The sequence below is a fragment of the Microcaecilia unicolor genome, chromosome 13 (genome assembly GCF_901765095.1).
Source record: "Microcaecilia unicolor chromosome 13, aMicUni1.1, whole genome shotgun sequence".
NCBI classification, from domain to species: domain Eukaryota; kingdom Metazoa; phylum Chordata; class Amphibia; order Gymnophiona; family Siphonopidae; genus Microcaecilia; species Microcaecilia unicolor.
Genome location: NC_044043.1, coordinates 95,898,776 through 95,920,773, shown reverse-complemented (window position 1 = coordinate 95,920,773; position 21,998 = coordinate 95,898,776). Strand labels below are relative to the sequence as shown.

Sequence of the window (21,998 nt, the reverse complement as noted above, 5' to 3'; positions counted from 1 at the left end):
AACTTTATTTGTAGCAGATTTTGAAGAGCAATTTATTTATCCTTCTTAATGGTTTCCAAAAATATGATTTTTGGAAAAGATTTTATTTTTCCTGCGTTTGGGTTCAGAGAAAGAATTGAGAAGGTTTCTGGATTGGATAAATACCCTGACCAACCATCTCCAGTTTATAATGACCTTTCACAACACTGTCATAGATTTTTGGGATGTGATCTGAGCAAACCACACGAACTCTCGTCCATGCTCTCATTACCTCTCGCCTTGACTACTGCAACCTACTCCTCACCGGCCTCCCACGTAGCCATCTATCCCCCCTTCAATCCGTTCAGAACGCTGCCGCACGTCTTATATTCCGCCAGAACCGATATACTCACATCACTCCTCTCCTCAAGTCACTTCACTGGCTCCCGATCAGATACCGCATACAATTCAAGCTTCTCCTCCTTACCTACAAATGCACCCGGTCTGCAGCTCCTCACTACCTCTCTACCCTCATCTCCCCCTATGTCCCCGCCCATAACCTCTGCTCACAGGACAAATCCCTCCTGTCAGTTCCCTTCTCCACCACTGCCAACTCCAGGCTCCGCTCATTCTGCCTTGCCTCACCCTTTGCCTGGAACAATCTTCCTCAACCCCTACGCCAAGCTCCCTCCCTACCCATTTTCAAATCTCTGCTTAAAACTCACCTCTTCAATGCCGCGTTCGGCACCTAACCTCTCATGAAATATAGTATCACCTACCAGACGGACTCTACACTTGTCTTTAGATTGTACACCTGTCTCTTAGATTGTAAGCTCCTTGAGCAGGGACTGTCCTTCCATGTTAAATTGTACAGCGCTGCGTAACCCTAGTAGCGCTTTAGAAATGTTAAGTAGTAGGAAATTTCGACTTTACACGTGTGCTTTAAAGAGCATCGTTTAATAGCGTGCCAAAGAGGAAAAAACGTTGGCGACATACTTACTTCCAAGTGCATAGATGTCTCCTGGCTTGTGTGCTTTTAGGCAAAGACGGATAAGGAAAATAGGTTGCACCTTCATCGTGAATTAACCTATAAACAATGGTGCATAATTTGAATAAACTAAAGACTCGATGATGAGGAAGAATTCCCTAACTTGCCGACTTGCACATTCACTATCAAGGGTATTCTCAATTATAGACACACTAATGTTTAAGGAGGAAAAGCCTCGAGAAGCTCCTAGATTATTGACATAGCTGGACTTCTTCATCATCGGCGAAAACCTCCGTGAAATGGTAGTATGACTCGTGACTTAATAAACAGTTCTAAATAATGAGAAGAACTTAACTTAGTCAGTCGATCTCTGTATCGGTCTCTGTGTTACTCTGTATCTCAACCTTGATCAACAATGGCCAGCGTATGGAATCTCAGCTTCTGCTTCAGGAGTCAATATATCATATTACCATTTCACGGAGGTTTTTGCCAATGATGAAGAAGTCCAGCTCCTCATGTCAATAATCTAGGAGCTTCTTGAGGCTTTTCCTCCTTAAACATAAATGTGTCTATAATTGAGAATACCCTTGATAGTGAATGTGCATAATTTGAATAAACAATGCACACGAATGGAAAGCTAGTGAAGTTTGACCAGGAGACAACGCCATGCAGCAAATATCAACCTATCAGCTGCATTCTGTAAGATTTGAAAATGATGAAAAAAAATTCTTTCAGTGCAACCAACACATAGAAGGTTGCAATAATCAAATGTGGAAAGAATAATTGATTAAGAAGCAAAGGCTCATGTGTAGAGCAGTGTTTAACTCACCTAAGTACTTTCAGCATTATCTGCCCAATATTGTGCATTATTTAACCAGACCAGGAACGGTTCCTGGCCAGTTAAATAGCCTAAAACTGGCAATCTCGGCTGAATATTAGCATTTAGGGGGGAGATTTTATATATGGCACCTGGAAAATCTGTGCAGAAATCATTTTCGCTTAAGCGTATTCTATAAGATTTAGGCGTGGTATATAGAATACACTTAGATGATGTTCCCAGCGCCTAAAACTACTCGCATTCATTTACACCAACAAAAACATGGCGTAAATCCCTGCGCGTAGATTTGCGCAGACTGGGCCATATTCTAAAACAATGTACCTAAATTTGGGAACGGCCATAAAACACCCATTTCCCTTCCAGGGACGTAGCCAGACATCTGCGGGAGGGGGGTCCAGAGCCCGAGGTGAGGGGGCACATTTTAGCCCCCCCGCCATTTTTACCCCCTCCCCGCCGCTACCACCAACAACTTTGACCCCCCCCTGCCGACGACCCTCTCGACCCCCCTTCACACCGCCAACCCTCCCCCGCCACAGCCATCGCCATTGGCTACCTTTGCTGGCGGGGACCCCAAACCCCGCCAGCCGAGGTCCGCTTCTTCTGGCACAAGGCTTCGTTCTGTTTCTGTGAGTCTGACGTCCTGCACGTACAACATGCATGACGTCAGACTCACAGAAACAGAATGAAGCCTTGCAGATTAGCCAGCAACGCAGCCGCTGGCTGCTCTGCAAGGCTTCCTTCTGTTTCTGTGAGTCTGACGTCGTGCACATTGTACGTGCAGGACGTCAGACTCACAGAAACAGAACGAAGCCTTGCGCCGGAAGAAGAGGACCTCGGCTGACGGGGGTTGGGGTCCCCCGCCAGCAAAGGTAGCTGACGGCGGCAGCAGGGGAGGGTTGGCAGCAGGAGGGGGGGTCGAGAGGGGGTTCAGGGCCAAATCTACGGGGGCCCAGGCCCCCGTGGCCCCACGTAGCTACGCCACTGTTCCCTGCCTACAGGTACCCCACTTTTGAACTGCATGTAGTTCATTACAACATACGCTTAGTGAGTTATGCACATAAATTCTAATTATTGCCAATTAGTGCTCATTGTTGCTTGTTATGTGCTGTTAACAATGCTGATTGGCTTGTTTAGCCAAATTAAGTTATGTGCATTATTATGGAATACGCTTAGATTTAGGTGCGGAACCGCTAGGCGCGATATATAGAATCTCCCCCTTAGCGGTTAACCTGGTCACCGGCTATGTCCATTTCTGGTGGCCAGCACTGAATATCCGGTTTAACTTTGGTCGGTCCAGTTTTAACCGGCCACGCTGATATTCAGCACTTTCCGCTTAAAGTGAGATCGGCCAAAGTTATTCCACCTATTGTGGTGGCCATATTTTGGCCAGCTGGTTTTTAAAAATCGAGGGATAGCCGGTTAGATTGTGCAATACAGTAATACCTCGGTTTTCGTTGACTTCGGTTATCGTCGGTTTCAGTTTTCGTCGATTTTTTTCGTGAAAAATTTGTCTCTCGGATTTCATCGGCGTCCCCACGTGACCTCGCTGCTAATTTTGCGAAAACAAAGGGCAACCCATGCGTTCTCCTGCTCGGTGTGGCGTTGTTTCTTGTTGTGTTGGCATCACCCCGCGCGTCTAGCCAAACAATTCCATTGCTTACCAGTGTTTTTGTGCTCAAATCTCATTGCCTAGGTTTTCGTCGGTTTTGGATTTTGCCAATTGTTTTCGGATGGATTATCGCCGAAAACCGAGGTATTATTGTATAACCGGCTATCTTTAAGCCGCTTTCCAACGATATTCAGTGTTGGACATCCGGATATCTGGCGCTGAATATGGTCACTTAAGTGCCGTTTTTGTGGTCTTTTTGTTTTAAATATTGGGTGGTACATTTTCAGTGGCCAAAAAAAAATGGAAATTCAAAGCTGGTCACTGGATACAGCCTGGCATTGTATTTCTGGTTTCGCCGCCGACCATGGGACGCAGACCAGCTAATTCCCACAGTCTGAATATCAGGCCCTATGTCTGCAATTGCCAATTAATGGTACCACTCCAACGCGTATGTGATACGCAACACATAGAATTTGTTGTTTATTGCTGACTCACTGTAGGAACAGTTTCTGTTGCGTTGCTCTTTGACACAGATGTATCCTGGGAACCCTCTTTCCCACTGCTGTGCCGGCCAGATGAATCAAAATGTTTTACAGGAGTAAAAACAGCACAAGCTGTAAATTGCAATGAGTCTTAAATCAAATGGAGTCGTTCAGGCATTATTTTTTTTTCTTATCCTTCAACGCTAGAAGCAAGGTGGTGGTATGCATATTAATTCAGCAGAACTTTCCAGTTCTGATCGGCGCACTCTTTTCAGCTGTGTGGGTGCTGAGCACCCCTAACTCTGAGCAAGTCCCTTCGTTGTTGTGTTTTGAACCTGAAATATCTCTCAGTCTGCATCGAATCTGTAGTAAGTTTTCTCCCTTTACAAACTTAAAAAGAATTGGACCAGCTAACTTACCAACCAGGAATTCTAAAAGATCATCACGTACATTCCTGAATCTCCACTACCCCAGCTGCAAAGGACTAAAATATAAACTAACATATTTAATTTTTTTTGTTACATTTGTACCCTGCACTTTCCCACTCATGGCAGGCTCAATGCGGCTTACATGGGGCAATGGAGGGTTAAGTAACTTGCCCAGAGTCACAAGGAGCTGCCTGTGCCTGAAGTGGGAATCCAACTCAGTTCCCCAGTTCCACTTGACCAAAGTCCACCACCCTAACCACTAGGCCACTCCTCCACTGTTGCTACTATTTGAGATTCTACATGGAATGTTGCTATTCCACTAGAAGTCGGCCCTTGCAGATCACCAATGTGGCCGCGCAGGCTTCTACATGGAATGTTGCTAGTGGAATAGCAACATTCCATGTAGAATCTCCAATAGTAGCAACATTCCATGTAGAATCTCCCATAGTAGCAACATTCCATGTAGAATCTCCAATAGTATCTATTTTATTTTTGTTAAAATTGCATCCTGCGCTTTCCCACTCATGGCAGGCTCAATGCGGCTTACATGGGGCAATGGAGGGTTAAGTGACTTGCCCAGAGTCACAAGGAGCTGCCTGTGCCTGAAGTGGGAATCGAACTCAGTTCCTCAGGACCAAAGTCCACCACCCTAACCACTAGGCCACTCCTCCACTCCAGCTTCTAGCTTCTTCTACATAAGCACGCAACTATGGAATGCACTACCAAAAGCCACAAAAACAACACACGACATAACTAATTTCCGAAAACTACTGAAAACCAACCTGTTCAATAAGGCATACCACAATGATCCATCCTAAATACCAGACAACAAAACTCATACCAGAACTGTACAAAACGGAACTCTCTATTCTGGACTGCTTAAGTTACTCTATCACGACCGAACTTTAATGAATTACCTTTTTATTTTTATTATGAAAATGAATTCTCTTTACTTGAATGCCTAATCCACTCTGTCACCTGCAATATAACTCTGTATTTCTCATTCCGGAATTGGCGATCGCCAACACGGAACAATGCAAGCCACATTGAGCCTGCAAATGGGTGGGAAAATGTGGGATACAAATGCTACAAATAAATAAATAAATAAACTTACACCCAGATAGTCAGTGCAGGCTACATCCAGGTGCTGACATTGAGCATTATGCAGGTGCATCCGATATTCAGTGCTTCACCCACATAGTTAACTGGGGGACACTAGATCTGCTATTTATGAGGTCCCGTTGGTCCAGTTGGCTATACGGGTACCAACAGTGAATATAACCAGTGCCTGTAAAGCTCTTGGCTCTGCCCAGACTCTGCCCACCCCCCCAGAAAGCCCCAGCACTGTCCATACACTGCCCAGATAGGTGCCCCTGAATATCCCCTCCTGACCCGCTCAGCATGATTTACCTAAGCAGGACCCTCTCCTGCCCTGTTAAATCATTTTGAATATCAGGCAAATACGACTAATTGAGGCAGTGGTGTAGCCATGGGTGGGCCTGGGCCCACCCAGCTTAGGCTCAGGCCCACCCAAAATCCTGGCACCTTTGTTATAGCTGGAAGGTCCGCCAGCTGGAAGAGGTCCTCTGATGGCCAGAACAGGTCATTCTCTTCCTTGCTGCAGCCGGTAGCACTGTCTATGTGTTGCCACTGTACCACAACCCTCCACCCACCCACCAACCCCCGCCCCCACACACACACACATACATGTGTGAAAACTGAACATGTATGGGAGGGGAGAGGCCAGCACAGCAGCAGCAAGTAGTGAAAAGAGGACCTCTTTCAACGGCCGGGGCTTGGGGATTCCTGCCAGCTCGGGTATTTATTTTTTTGGGTGTTGCTGGTGCTGGATCAAAGGTGGGGGCAGAAAGTGCGAGGGGGGGGGGGTGATTGTGTGCACTTTGGGCACAGGCCCACCCAAAATACCATGTCTGACTACACCTCTGGAATGAGGTAGCCCTAGACCAGAAGAATCAATATACAAAATTTTAATCTGTCTCCCTTATTATATTTATTACAGCATCAAACTATATAAAGGTTCGAAGGAAAGAGTTTTATTTAATGAAACAATATTTTTCATATTAAAATAAATGGCAAAAAGCAGAGGTTGGATGGCCTCGCCCAATGCAGAGGAATTTAATGGGCTGTGAATTTGGCTTCTCTCAAAGTATGGATGTATCTCTCTGACCTGTCTTCAGGGTGATCAATCAAAGGAGCTTTCTTAGAAGGAGCAGGAATTGTTAACACGATTGTTTATGGCTTTTCACTGCTTCTAGTCCACAGAAGCAGTTACAGTCTAGGCAAAAAAGGTGCTGGTACTCAAATGCCAGGCCACCCTTCAGGGGTGGGGTGATCACTGAGGGACCCACCCCATAACAGCCAGGCCCCCTGCAACCAGTCACAGAATCTATGACAAGGCAGAATTGGTGCATAGACCCTGAGCTCTTTCATTAAAACTCGGGGACCATGGCTCAATTTTAGCAGACAATGGAAAAGGTGACGGTACGCAATACCCCCAAGTACCCCCTCAAAAAAAGCCCTGAGTCTAGGTAACATGGCAGCTGTTTACATTTAGGCATCTAGGTAGGGATAAGTCTCTGGTGAGGTCCCATTTAGAGTACTGCGTGCAATTCTGGACACCGCAACTATGGAAAGATATAAACAGGATGGAGTCAGCCCAGAGGGCGGCTACCAAATTGGTAAGCGGTGTCAGTCATAAAAATTATAGCGATAGGCTCATGAACCTTAGCATGGATACACTGGAAGAGAGGCGGGAGAGAGGGGATATGATAGAAACGTTTAAATACCTCAGTGGCGTTGATATACAGGAGGTGAGCCATTTTCAAATGAAGGAAAACTCTGGATCGAGAGGGCATAGGATGAAGTTAAGAGGAAATAGGCTTAGGAAGAATCTAAGAAAATACTCTTTCACAGAAAGGGTGGTGGATGCGTGGAATGGCCTTCCGCTGGAGGTTGTGGAGACAAGGACTGTGTCGGAATTTTAAAAAGTATGGGACAGGCACGTGGTATCCCTTAGGAAAAGGAGGAGTTAGTGGTTACTGAGGATGGGCAGACTGGATGGGCCATTTGGCCCTTATCTGTCTGGTGTTTTACTGTCAAGCGTCTTAAGACTTGTTAACTGTAAAGTCTCAATATCTTGAAGTATAACCTTAGCACACCAGCACACACCTGAAGTCTCTTTCTTTTCTGAAATTTCCTTTATTGAATAAATATAGATAATTTACTCACAGTCAGATGTTCAGAAGTGTTGCCCCAGGGCACAGAGACTCCAATGATCTGTTCCTAGCCAGATCCAAAGGTCTCTATTCTATCCTCATCCTTCTCGATCTACCTGCTGCTTTTGACACTGTTGATCACAGCCTACTCCTTGATACGCTGTCCTCACTTGGATTTCAGGGCTCTGTTCTTTCCTGGTTTTCTTCTTATCTCTCCCAGCGTACCTTTAGTGTATACTCTAGTGGATCCTCTTCTACTTCTATCCCACTGTCAGTTGGTGTACTTCAGGGATGTGTCCTGGGACCTCTTCTCTTCTCCATCTATACTTCTTCCCTTGGTACTCTGATCTCATCCCATGGTTTTCAGTATCATCTTTACACTGACTCCCAGATCTACCTCTCCACACCAGAAATCTCAGCCGAAACCCAGGCCAACGTATCAACCTGCCTGTCTGACATTGCTGCCTGGATGTCTCAGCGCCATCTGAAACTAAACATGACCAAGACTATCTTTCCCCCTAAACCAACCTCTCCTCTTCCCCTATTCTCTATTTCTGTGGATAACACTCTCGTCCTTCCTGTCTCATCAGCTCGTAACCTTGGGGTCATCTTCGACTCCTCCCTCTCCTGCACATATTCAACAGACTGCTAAAACCTGTTGTTTCTTTCTCTATAATATCAGCAAAATTCGCCCTTTCCTTTCCGAGCATACTACCAGAAACCTCATCCACACTCTTATCACCTCTCGCTTAGACTATTGCAACTTGCTTCTCACAGGTCTCCCACTTAGCCATCTGTCTCCTCTTCAATCTGTTCAAAATTCTGCTGCACGACTAATATTCCGCCAGAGTCGTTATGCTCATATTAGCCCTCTCCTCAAGTCACTTTACTGGCTTCCTATCCATTTCCGCATACAGTTCAAACTCCTCATATTGACCTATAAGTGCATTCACTCTGCAGCTCCTCAGTACCTCTCCACTCTCATCTCTCCCTACATTCCTCCCCGGGAACTCCGTTCACTGGGTAAATCTCTCTTATCTGCACCCTTCTCCTCCACCGCTAACTCCAGACTCCGTTCCTTTTATCTTGCTGTACCATATGCCTGGAATAGACTTCCTGAGCCGGTACGTCAAGCTTCATCTCTGACCATCTTCAAATCTAAGCTAAAAGCCCACCTTTTTGATGCTACTTTTAACTCCTAACCCTTATTCACTTGTTCAGAACCCTTATGTTATCATCCTCACTTTAACATTCCCTTATCTCTTGTTTGTCCTGTTTGTCCTAATTAGATTGTATGCTCTGGGCCCCCGTAGATTTGGCCCTGGACCCTCTGCCACCGACCCGCCTGACCCCTCTCCCGCCGCCAACCCGCCATCGCCGTCGCCTGCCTTTGCAGGCGGGGGACCCTAACCCCCGCCAGCTGAGGTCCTCTTCTTCTCGCAAAAGGCTTCCTTCTGTTTCTGATGTCCTGCAGGAGGACCTCGGCTGGCGGGGGTTGGGGTCCCCCGCCAGCAAAGGTAGGTGATGGCAGGTTGGTGGCGGGAGGGGGGGTCGAGAGGGTCGGCAGCAGGGGGGGCAAAGTCAGCAATAGCAGTGGGGAGGGGGCTAAAATGTGCCCCCTCACCTCGGGCTCTGGATCCCCCTCCTGCCAAAGTCTGGCTACGCCCCATAGGGAGGTTGCTGAGCTCCATTCAGATACTTAGGATATGGACAGACTTTGGAAAAGGGACCATAATATTTTGAAATTATAATTTGATCACTGCTGCACACATACAGATTCCTACTTTCTGACCATAAAATTCATTTATTGATAATTTTAGTTTTTAAAACATCCACTGTGAGGGGGTTTATAGAACATTGCCCCTCACCCTTCAGAACAGTCCCTCAGATAGCCTGGTCCTGCCCCAGAAGGAAGTGAGCCGGGAGGGATGGAGTCAGAACCAGGGAGTAGAAAAGGCAGGACCGGACTGAGGTTAAAGAGGCCCAGGACAGGAAGAAGGGGAGCCCTCAGCATATGCCGTTACAGCTTATGTCTACTGATTGTGACCTGGCTGATGTAAGCCACTTCTGTTTCCTGATTTGAGATCAGCAAGCCTTGCTCTGAGGTCTGGCTAGAGCTAGACCTGGACCTCAGATGAAACCGAGAAGAACTTACAGGTTGTGTTTGGGACGTGGCACAGACTGTGTTTTGGGCCTGCCAGCCAGAGGCCTGCTTGAGACTGTATTTATTGAACTACAGAGACATTTCACCTTGTGTTCCCGGCCCTGTGACTGCCTTGGTTGTTTTCTGCCTTTAAAATAAAGAGCGGGAGTGGGAGCTGGACTTTCCCAGCTGCACTTCTCACCCTCTACCACTAGATGCTGCTCATGTCATGATAATTTATGTTGTCAACAGCTTACAGGCAGACTGTGGGCACTGGGCATCTCCAGATGTACCCACTGATGGGCTGCTTGTGTAGGTACTCCAGGGATGCCACCAAGAGGCAAGGTCATCCCAAACAGGCTGATTCAGTCCTGGCTTGTGAATCAGACTGTTTGGGGCAACCTTGGTGAGGTGGGAGCCATGTCAAAAAGAACTTCATGAGGCATTACTGCAAAGACCACAACTTCTGACCTTGAAAACTATCTCAAAAGGACACATCTGGACAGTAAGCTACCTTCCAAAGGCGCATCTGGACAAAGGCACTTTCCGCTTAACCTCCTGGTGGACTGGGAAAGGGTTTTCATTTGCAATGTCAATGACATATCCCATGTCGTTAACAAGTGAAAGTCAGAAATTATTTAGGTACTCAAAAAATCTATTACTTCAAGCAAGTACTCTTTATCTTAAAGAGGAAAAGGCCTCGAGAAATCCCTTGACAGCTGAAAAAGTCAAACTGGGGTTGGACTTCCTCATCGTCGGCCCAAAAACCTCTACGTACAGACTTAAATTGGCTAAAGAGTATTGAAACAAAACTTAGCTCAAGGGCGAGTCAGTCTCTGTGCTCCCTTGTTGATTAACAAGTGAAAAACATTTGCGTGTTATCAATTGTCAAAAACAGCGCACACTCTTTCGAGAGAGGATGCCCATTGTGCAGGTGCAAATTATCAGATGTGCGAACCCTTGCACGTGTGTATATAGTGTGGAGTCTTTCCGGAACGGTGCACCCTCTTTGCGTATAGTGCACTGTCTTTCACAAGAATGCAACACTCAGGGCCATTTTACTTGTAAACCGCTTTATTGCTACGGTCTAAAGGGCAGTATATCAAGTATGTGAAAATAATAAATAAATAAATAAATGGTACCAAAAGGTAGGCACCAGGAAAAATTCACGCTCAGCGCTATTCTGTGAAGGGTGCTCCAGGCTGAGTGCTTTTATGAAACAGCGCATAGCACGTATTTTGAATACCAACTTTGCTTGCAAGGACTTAAACTGACTGAAACCTGCTATAAGTCCAGGCAGGCAATTTGGGCGATCAGCCCCCACATTCGATAGCGCTGCTTGTAATTCTTAGGAATGCGTCAGACCTACCCATAGCCACACCCCCTTTTTGGGGTTGTGCGCGAGAGGATTTGGGTCTGGATATTTATAGAATCACGAGCGGCCAGATCTGTGCAAATCCAAATGAGATCCAATTAATGTCAGTAATTGATTGATAACAGCCAATTATTAGAACATGAGAATAGCCAGACTGGGTCAGACCGATGGTCCATCTAGCCCAGTATCCCGCTTCTAGCAGTGACCAATCCAGGTCACAAGTACCTGGCAGAAACCCAAATAGTAGCAATATTCCATGCTACCAATTCCAGGGCAAACAGTGGCTTCCCCCATGCGCATCTCAATAACAGACTATGGACTTTTCCTCCAGGAACATGTCCAAACATTTTTTTTAAACCCAGATACGCCGCCGTTACCACATCCTCCGGCAGCAAGTTCCAGGGATTAACTATTCTTTGAGTGAAAAAAATATTTCCTCTTATTTGTTTTAAAAGTATTTCCATGTAATTTCATTGAGTGTCCCCTGGTCTTTGTACTTTTTGAAAGACCCCTGCTCCAAACCACTCAGGATTTTAAAGGCCTCGATCATATCCCGTCTGTTTTCCAAGCTAAAGACCCCTAACCTCTTTAGCCTTTCCTCATGTGGGAGCAGTTCCATCCCCTCTATCATTCTTCTGTTCTTCTTTGAACCTTTTCTAATTCCACAATATCTTTTTATCAGATAAGGCGACCAGAATTGAACGCAATACTCAAGGTGAGGTTGCACCATGGAGCGATACAGAGACATAATATTCTTGGTCTTATTTTGCATCCCTCTTCTAATAATTCCTACTATCCTGTTTGCTTTTTTGGCTGCCACCGCACACTGGGCAGAAGATTTCAGCGTTTTGTCTACAATGACACCTAGGTTTTCTCTTGAGTGCTGACAAATGCATCACTTTGCATTTGTCTGGATTAAATTTCATCAGCCATTTGGATGCCCAGTCTTCCAGTTTCCTAAGCTCTCCCTGCAATTTTTCACAATCCACATGTGTTTTTACAACTTTGAGTAGTTTTGTGTAGTCTGTAAGTTTAATCACCTCACTTGTCGTTCTGATTTGCTGATCATTTATGAATATGTTAAATAGCACTGGTCCCAGTACAGATCCCTGTGGCACTCCACTCTTTACCCTCCTCCACTGAGAAAATGGCCATTTATTCCTACCCTCTATTTTCTGTTCAAGAACCAATTCCTGATCCACACCAGAACATTGCCTCCTGTCCCATGACTGTTTAATTTTCTCAGGAGTCTCTCTTGAGGAACGTTATCAAAAGCTTTCTGAAAATCTAGACACACTACATCAACCGGCTCACCCTTATCCACATGTTTATTCACGCCTTCAAAGAAATGAAGCAAATTGGTGAGGCAAGACTTCCCTTGGTTGAACCCATGCTGACTCTGTCCCATTAAACCATGTTTGTCTACATGTTCTATAATTAACTAATTTATTTGTGTCTGGATCGCAGGATCACGCGCCATTTACAGAATCTGGGGGTCAATCATTTTGCTCCTGTGATGAAAAAGAAAAAGGTTAAATGAAGCAAATGAAACAAACATTCTCAGAAAAGACACAGGAAACAACATGAAACAAAAATCTTCCGGCTGCTCATTCCAGGTGGCTCTAGAAAAACCACGGAAAGTCACCGCAAGCAACGACGTTAATGTTAAGGATTATTCATAACAGCTTATACTTAACAAGCAACAAAGCCCGTTTCGTGAAAAATGAAATGGCCCTACGAAGGCTCTCGTCTAAACGATTTCTCCTCTCTCCCCTGCCCTCCCCTCCATGTCAAGCGATTCTCCCCTCTCCTCCCATCCCATCCAGTGATTCTCCTCTGCCCTGCCTTCCCCTCCCATCTGTGTCCAGCGATTCTCTCTGCCCTGCTCTCCCATCCATGTCCCGCGATTCTCCCCTCACCTCCCATCCCATCCATGTCCAGCGATTCTACCCTCCCCTCTCCTCCCCTCCATGGCCAGTGACTCTGTCCTTCCTGCCGCCCTGCCTTTAAGCCGTTCATCTTACCTCAGGTCACAGTGGCGGCAGGCTCAGCTCTTGTCGCCTCCAGCCTTCCCTTGCCTTCTCTCTCAGTGTCCCGCCCTCCTCTGATGTCATTTCGTCTTTCCGCGAGGGCGGGACACTGAGAGAAAAGGGAACACTGGAGGCGAGCTGACGTCAGCATGCTGTTACGAACCCAGCCAGCCAGCCATCCAGGGAAGCACAGTGACCAATTATTATACAGATTGTTGTTATTGAGCTGTTCTTTCGGGAACTGTTGTTTTAAATAGTGTGTGTGATATCTTTTGTACTATGCAAATATGTAAACCATTCTGCAGCCCTCTCTGTGAGACTAAGGTTCTCATTTTCAAAGCACTTACACTTACAAAGTTCCATAGTTTACAAGAAGAGGGACTGTCCTTTCACTTGGGCAGCTCTGGTACTAACAGATGGAAGCTACCAGCATATATACAGAGTGACTTCTGCATCCCTGTAATCACCAGGTATGGTTTACTCAAAGAGAGACATAAGCTAAACTTAAAGCTTCTCTGGAAATCAGGGCTCTAATCCCAGCATAGCCTTTGTGGCTATGTATGATCTCGGGCAAGTTCCTTCCTCTCCCTGTGTCTCAGTCACTGACTCTCTGTGTGACCCTGGGGAGTCACTTTCTCTCCCTGTGTCTCAGTCACTGACTCTCTGTGTGACCCGGGGGAGTCACTTTCTCTCCCTGTGTCTCAGTCACTGACTCTCTGTGTGACCCTGGGGAGTCACTTTCTCTCCCTGTATCTCAGTCACTCTCTGTGTGACCCTGGGGAGTCACTTTCTCTCCCTGTGTCTCAGTCACTGACTCTCTGACCCTAGGGAGTCACTTCCTCTCCCTGTGTCTCAGTCACTGACTCTCTGTGTGACCCTGGGGAGTCACTTTCTCTCCCTGTATCTTAGTCACTGACTCTCTGTGTGACCCTGGGGAGTCACTTTCTCTCCCTGTGTCTCAGTCACTGACTTTCTGTGTGACCCTGGGGAGTCACTTTCTCTCCCTGTGCCTTCATATTCTCAGCTATAGGAAAATAATAAAAATTTTTGCTCTTTTAGGTGTTTTGTATTTGGTTCGATCTTCTCCATTTTATTTGGGAATGAAATACAACCTGCCACTGGTCCGCAACATTCATCTCAAGCCCAGCTCACCTCTGATTCCCATTTCTGATCCAGTTCATGATTTCTGTTCGTGTGTCTTGAATCTGCTCTACCAGGGTACAGCCCGTTCAAACCTTACTAATAAGTGAACTGAAATAGGGTCCTTGGAAGTTGTATCTGGAACAGGGTCACAGCACCTCCCATTCCCCAGTAATAAGATTGACAAGGCCTCTGTTCTGTTCGTTATCTGGCATTCACAAGATGTCACCCTCCAACCCAGGGGTGGCTGCCATCCTGTTTGTGAAGTGCTTTGATTGTGAAGCAGGCTTAGCATCCCTTCTTTGGACGGCATATAGAAATGCTAATTGTTATTAGTATTATTAGCTGTTATTCACATCTCCTGGCCTCATTAGCCTTTGAGCTGAGAGGCAGAATTGTTTGTGGTACAGGAGGCTGCAGGCTGCTCTCTTGGAAAATGCAACCCATTTCCAGCCCATCAATTATTCCCCCGACTGGCAGAGCAGCCTAAGGGCCACTTCACCCACTCTGCCATTCTCCGGGGCCATCTCTGCCTCCTGACATCTGCTCCCTCTCCCCACCCCTTTCACTTTCCCTCAGACCCCCTTTGTCTTGTCATCTGCGCCAGGCTGCTCGGAATAGTAGCTGGACTTGGCATTCCCTTCCGCCTTTCTATGACGGAATGTCTCTCTCATGAGTGGCCGTCTGGGCTTACAGGCTGCAAGCCTTGTGTCTGAGTGACTGTAAGGCCAACCAGTTCAGAGGGGACCGAAGAGCACTAGGTCATGGCTTTGAGGGTCCTGCACTTCTTAAGGGTAGCTGAGCAACACAAGGGAGAAGACTGGAACCTCCTTCATTATTTATTTTATTTAGATTTTGCTCACACCTTTTTCAGTAGTAGCTCAAGGTGAGTTACATTCAGGTACTCTGGATATTTCTCTGTCCCAGGAGGGCTCACAATCTAAGTTTGTACCTGAGGCAATGGAGGGTTAAGTGACTTGCCCAAGATCACAAGGAGCAGGAGCAAGATTTGAACCAACCACCTCTGGATTGCAAGACCAGTACTTTAACCACTAGGCCACTCCTCCACTCCAGAGAATCTTGTTACTCTTTGGGGTTCTACATGGAATGTTGCTACACTTTGACATTCTGCATGGAATCTTGTTATTCTTTAGAATTGTAGAATCTTTATTTATTTGGATTTTGCTCACACCTGTTTCAGTGGTAGCTCAAGGTGAGTTACATTCAGGTACTCTGGATATTTCTCTGTCCCACGAGGGCTCACAATCTAAGTTTGTACCTGAGGCAACAGAGGGTTAAGTGACTTGCCCAACCTCACAAGGAGCAGCAGTAGGACTTCACATTTTTTTTGTTACATTTGTACCCCGCGCTTTCCCACTCATGGCAGGCTCAATGCGGCTTACATGGGGCAATGGAGGGTTAAGTGACTTGCCCAGAGTCACAAGGAGCTGCCTGTGCCTGAAGTGGGACTCGAACTCAGTTCCTCGGGACCAAAGTCCACCACCCTAACCACTAGGCCACTCCTCCACTGTTGCTACTATTTGAGATTCTACATGGAATGTTGCTATTCCACTAGAAGTCAGCCCTTGCAGATCACCAATGTGGCCGCGCAGGCTTCTACATGGAATGTTGCTAGTGGAATAGCAACATTCCATGTAGAATCTCCAATAGTAGCAACATTCCATGTAGAATCTCCAATAGTATCTATTTTATTTTTGTTACATTTGTACCCCGCGCTTTCCCGCTCATGGCAGGCTCAATGCGGCTTACATGGGGCAATGGAGGGTTAAGTGACTTGCCCAGAGTCACAAGGAGCTGCCTGTGCCTGAAGTGGGAATCCAACTCAGTTCCCCAGTTCACCAGGACCAAAGTCCACCACCCTAACCACTAGGCCACTCCTCCACCTCTGGATGTCAAGGTGCTCTAACCACTAGGCTACTAAGAGAGGGTCAGATGAAGGGAGATCGTAGCATAGGCACCACTATTTCAGAATTATTGGGGTGCTAAAAACAATAGAAATGACCTCTATCTGAACACAGTGAAGAAACTTGCTCATTCTTGGGGCTGTTTCTTGGCAGCTACTGGCACCCACACAGGGGCATAGCCAGACTTTGACGGGGAGGGGAGCCGGAGCCCAAAGTAGGGGGGGCACATTTTGACTTCCGCCTCCCTGCCACTGCCCCACCGTGTTGCCCCCCTGCACCACTGCCGCTTGATGGTCCCAACCCCCACGAGCTGAAGAGTTTGTCCCGCGCTGGTCTTGCGTTGCCTGCCCTGCTCTGTTCTCAGTTGCGCCAGGCGCGCTCATTTTAAGGAAACTGAGCATACGCGCAGTGTCGCACATGCTCAGTTTCACTAGAATGAGCGTGCATGGTGCAACTGAGAAGAACAGGGCAAGCAATGCAGCGAGACCAGCGCAGGACAAATGCTTCAGCTGGCGGGGGTTGGGGACCCCTGCCAGCCAAACTAGGGGCCCCAGAGCCAATTTTGGGGGGGCCCAGGCCCCCATGGCCCCCTGTAGCTACACCACTGCGCCCACAGAGCTGGATGTAATGTTTACCTAAAAGCAGAGGGACAGTGAAGATGATCCTCTTCTTTGATAGGGTTATGGATTCAGGTACAGCAAAGGCAGTAGCAGCAGCGCAAGGGTCTCTCTCTCTGACATGTACAAACAGACAAATGCATATGCACACATATACACACATACATGTAAACAAATACACATAACACACGCATACAAAAAAATAAACATACACACCCACACCATACATAGCACATGCACAAAAAATACACACACATGAATAAACACATAACACACACATACAGAAATACTCACCACGCATAACACATGTACATACAAATACACACAGAGATACATGCACACAAATACACATAACACACACCGAAATATATACACACACCATGCATAACACACACACATGAATATACACATAACACACACAAACACATAACACACATACTGAAATACACATACACCATGCATAACACATGCACACACAAATACACACACACACACATATACTCACAACACACCCACACACTACGCATATGTACACACAAATACACACACATGTATATACACAAATACACATAACACACACACATAGGTGCTAGCATTTCAAAAAGATTGGGGTGGCAAGCCAATACAAATTGCCCCTCCCCGGACACAGTGAAGGAGTTTGCTCAACATCATGCCAGCAGTCAAATGTGGGTGTTGGTAGCGTGATGCTGTGGGGCTGCTTTGCTTCCTCAACGTGTCATTATGGAAGGAATCATGAAGTCTGCACCGTACCAGACAATTCTTAAGGAGAATGTCCAGTCCTCTGTCCGTGAGCTGGACCTGAAGCATAACTGGGACATGCAGCGAGACAATGAAGGCAAGACTACCAGGAGAAACAACATCACCTTTTTGGACTGGCCTAGTCAAAGACTTGACTTGAACCCAGAAGAGATGCTACGGCAGGACCTGAAACGAGCAGTTCATGCACAAAACCTAGAACTATCGGGGTGCTCAGCACACAGTCACTGCTGACACCCACAGAGCTGGCTCCTCTGCACACACATAACATGTACATCAACACACACACACACACACATACAGAGCCTCATGAGATTTAACCCCCACCAGCTCTCAGATGTCCTTTCCCCACTATTCCCTGTATCATGACAGATAGCCATAGATTCCAGCTGCCAGAGACTGGTTCTATGTCACAGTTGTAGTCCAGATGTTTTTAATATAAAAGTTGAACATTTCTTATTAGTGATATAGAAATACAGAATATGATGGGATGATACAAACTGCCTCTTTCCTTCCTACTGTAGTATCACGGACCCTCTCTGGCTTTATCTGCACAACATCCCTGGTGCTCTGGATCCCTGCTCTGAACTGAAGCACAGGGAGAGAAAGTGACTCCCTCAGGGTCACAGAGAGTCAGTGAGTGACTGAGAAACAGGGAGAGACAGCTCTTGTGAGCTCTGATTCTGTTTCTGCCAGCACAACCATTCACACTTGGGAGTATTTTGCATGGCCATGGCTGCACAGGAGTGCGAGGGAGCGGGTGCAGAAGATTGTTCCCTGTTCATTGTCTCCCCTGAGGTGACCGTGGTGCAGTGGGCGAGGTGGGGGTGCTAGAGGGGTGTCGCACAGGGCACTGTTCTGACCTGGGCATGTCACTGACACTCTAGAACCAGGGGACATAAGATGAAGCTAGAATGTGGTAGATTTAAAACAAACAGGAGAAAGTTTTTCTTTACTCAGCGCGTAGTTAGACTCTGGAATTCGTTGCCAGAAAATGTAGTGACAGCAGTTGGCCTTGCTGAGTTTGAAGGGGGTTTGGACAGATTCCTGAAGGAAAAGTCCATTGAACATTATTAATTTAAATTTTTGTTTTGTTTTGGGGGTTTTGCCAGGTTCTTGAGGCCTGGATTGGCCACTGTCGGAGACAGGATGCTGGGCTTGATGGACCCTTGGTCTTTTCCCAGTATGGCGGTACTTATGTACTTATGTAGACCTGTCTAACAGTCAGTGTCGACTCCAGAGCAGTCTCTGATGGGCTAGAAGAGTCCCTGATGAATCAGGGAACCTTTTCAACCTCAGCAGACTTCCAGGCTCAGGGATGTGTTCTCAAATGATCAGTTCAGTTTATGCTTACCCATCTATACTTGAGTTTCCTTAAAATGGTGCAACTGGGAAGAGAGGGGTGGCAGGGTCAGGTTAGAAGTTGCTGATTCTTTAAAACTAAGAAAAACAAAACGAGAAGTGTGCATTGGAAGTGAAAGCTGGCAGGCCCCCCTCACCAGCATCAGGCATCCGCTTTCAGACGGTGCAGCTTCCAGACACTTCCTAAGACTTTGCTCGCCTGCTCTCCACAGCACAGAGAACTGAGAAAGCATAGCGGACAGCTCAGCCACACTCCGTACAGGTAAGGGACTCTCCAATTCAGCAGCCGGGCATGTCCAAGCTCACCTGAAATTCACACCCTGCACGCAGGCACCTCAGGGATGGAGTCAGGAGTCTAATGCACCAGAAGGGGGGGGGGGGGGACATACATTTGTGCATTTGGCTGTGTAGTTTTAGTTCTTTTTCCAGTGTTAAACATGTTATACTATAAAAGACAGGACAGTCGTTGCATTATAGAAATACTGAGGTACACAGCACAGATAAGCAATGAATGTCATGGCTTTGCTCTTCCCATTGGATCCATTCTTGCTTTCACTGTGTGTTAGCAAGAGAACGAAAGATTGTTTCCTATTACTGCGGAATATCTCAGAGGGAAGTCTCAGGAGTGTATAGCATAAGGAAATATTTCAACACAGCAATTGAACCCCTCAGGAGAGGTGGTGAACCTATAGGTAGCAATCAAGAAAGCCCGGGCTAAGCACAGAAGTGAGGGGAAAGCCAGTGTCTGTGAAACTGGTCAAACTGGGTGGGTCTTGCTGTTCTCAGCTGCCCGTCAGGTTCTGGGCTCCTGTAAGCTCTTGGCTCCAGTTGGGAAGCTTTGGGACACCTGCAGAGGCCAAAGCCCACCCTGTGGCCCATGCAGGGCATGATAACATCTGGCAGGTATCCACTGAAAGGGACCAGAAACCGAAGAAACAAATGAGTAATTTTCGGAAAATTTACCACTGTTATGTTCATGTTTCTGTTTACAAGAAGGATTTAAACACCCAACGTGTTTACATTAATATTACATTTTGTTTATATTTATATTTACATGTTTCTTGATGTGCTGATATTGATATTTACTTTATTTATGACATTTATATCCCACTTTATCCCAAAGAAGTTTGAGTTCAATGTGGCTTACAAAAAACAGTATAGGATGCATAACAAAGATTAATGCATAAGAAAATAATTTGTTGTAAGAATCCAATTTTACAATACAGCAGGGCTTTTTTTGAGGGGTACTTGGGGGTATTAAGCACCGGCAGCTGTTCCATTGTCTGCTAAAATTGACCCATGGTCCCCAAGTTTTAATGAAAGAGCTCAGGCTCTACACACCAATTCTGCCTTGTCATAGATTCTGTGACTGGTTGCAGGGGACCTGGCTATTATGGGGTCGGTCCCTCAGTGATCATCCCATCCCTGAAGGGTGGCCTGGCATTTGAGTACCAGCACCTTTTTTGCTAGAAAAAAACACACTGTTCTTTAGGATTCCAGAATCTTGCAATTCTTTTGGGTTCTACATGGAATGTTGCTACTCTTTGAGATTCTGCATGGAATCTTGTCACTCTTTAGGATTCCAGAACCTTGCTATTCTTTGGGGTTCTACGTGGAATGTTGCTACTCTGAGATTTTGCATGGAATCTTGTCACTCTTTAGGATTCCAGAACCTTGCTATTCTTTGGGGTTCTACGTGGAATGTTGCTGCTGTTTGAGATTCTGCGTGGAATCTTGTCACTCTTTAGAAGGGCTTTTTTTGAGGGGGTACTTGGGGGTACCGGCACCTTTTCCATGCTCTGCTAAATTTGACCCATGGACCCTAAGTTTTAATGAAAGAGCTCAGGCTCTACACACCAATTCTGCCTTGTCATAGATTCTGTAACCGGTTGCAGGGGGGCTGGCTATTATGGGGTGGGTCCCTCAGTGATCACCCCACCCCTTGAAGGGTGGCTTGGCATTTGAGTACCGGCACCTTTCTTGCTAGAAAAGATGTACTGCAATACAGTATCATCAATGTACTGGGATAGCTATGGATGTTTAACATTTAGAAAATCTATTATGAATGAGAAATTGTACATGAAGCAAAGAGAAAGTTAATGGTAAATAGAGTAATAACCAATTCAGGTAATAATTAGTTGTTTGAGATATGGTTATTCTTTGAGAGGGTTTGTTTGAATAGGAACGATTTGAGGATTTTGCGGAATCTAGTCTGTTTCAGTATTATTGCCTTTCTTGCCTGTTCAATGCTTGTGGAGAGAGACCCTCACTTTGCGTTAACCCAGGGGCGTAGCTATGTGGGGCCACGGGGGCCTGGGCCCCCGTAGATTTGGCCCTGGACCCCCCTCCCACCGTCAACCCGCTGTCGCCTACCTTTGCTGGCGGGGGACCCCAACCCCCGCCAGCCGAGGTCCTCTTCTTCCTTCGTTCTGTTCTGTACCGTGCAGGACGTCAGACTCAGAAACAGAACGAAGGAAGAAGAGGACCTCGGCTGGCGGGGGTTGGGGTCCCCCGCCAGCAAAGGTAGGCAACGGTGACAGCAGGGGAGGGTTGATGGTGGGAGGGGCAGTCAAGAGGGGGTCAAAGTTGTTGTTGGTGGTGGTGGTTGTGGCGGCGGTGGGGGGGGGGGTGTTGGCAATGGCGGGGAGGGGTCGGCAGCACAGGTCGTGGGGCTAAAATGTGCCCCCTCACCTCGGGCTCTGGACCCCTCTCCCGCCGAAGTCTGGCTATGCCCCTGAGTCCTTTTCCCAAACCACTTTGTTTGATACAGCCGTAGGCATCAAAATTTCTTTCGGTTTTGGTCTGCAGTTTCCAGAGCAGGGAGACCCATTGTCTGTTGTGCAGTGCTGTGTAATCCCCTGGTGCCTCATACTAGTGAAATAACAGCAGCGATCAGCAAATCAAGGTCAGGGTCAGTTCCCAAAAGGTACTGGGGGACGTCAGACCTTGCAGTCTCCAGATATTCCCTCTCCACATGTGATCGCCGGAATGGCCTGTTGATAGGAATTACAGGTAGTTCCCTGAGAGCTCTGACAAATTGCCCGAAATTCTATAGATGAGTAATCAGTGGAGGGTCACGTTTTGATCACG

General features: G+C 46.7%; 1 protein-coding gene across 1 annotated transcript in view; it reads left to right on the top strand.

The window, feature by feature from the left end:
• The first annotated feature begins 19,029 nt into the window (after positions 1 to 19,029).
• LOC115482427 overlaps positions 19,030 to 21,998 on the top strand; it is a 46,457-nt gene continuing 43,488 nt past the window's right edge. The window contains exon 1 of the mRNA XM_030222174.1: positions 19,030 to 19,170. The gene's annotated coding sequence lies outside the window, so the exon portion shown is untranslated. The remainder of the gene's footprint in view (positions 19,171 to 21,998) is intronic.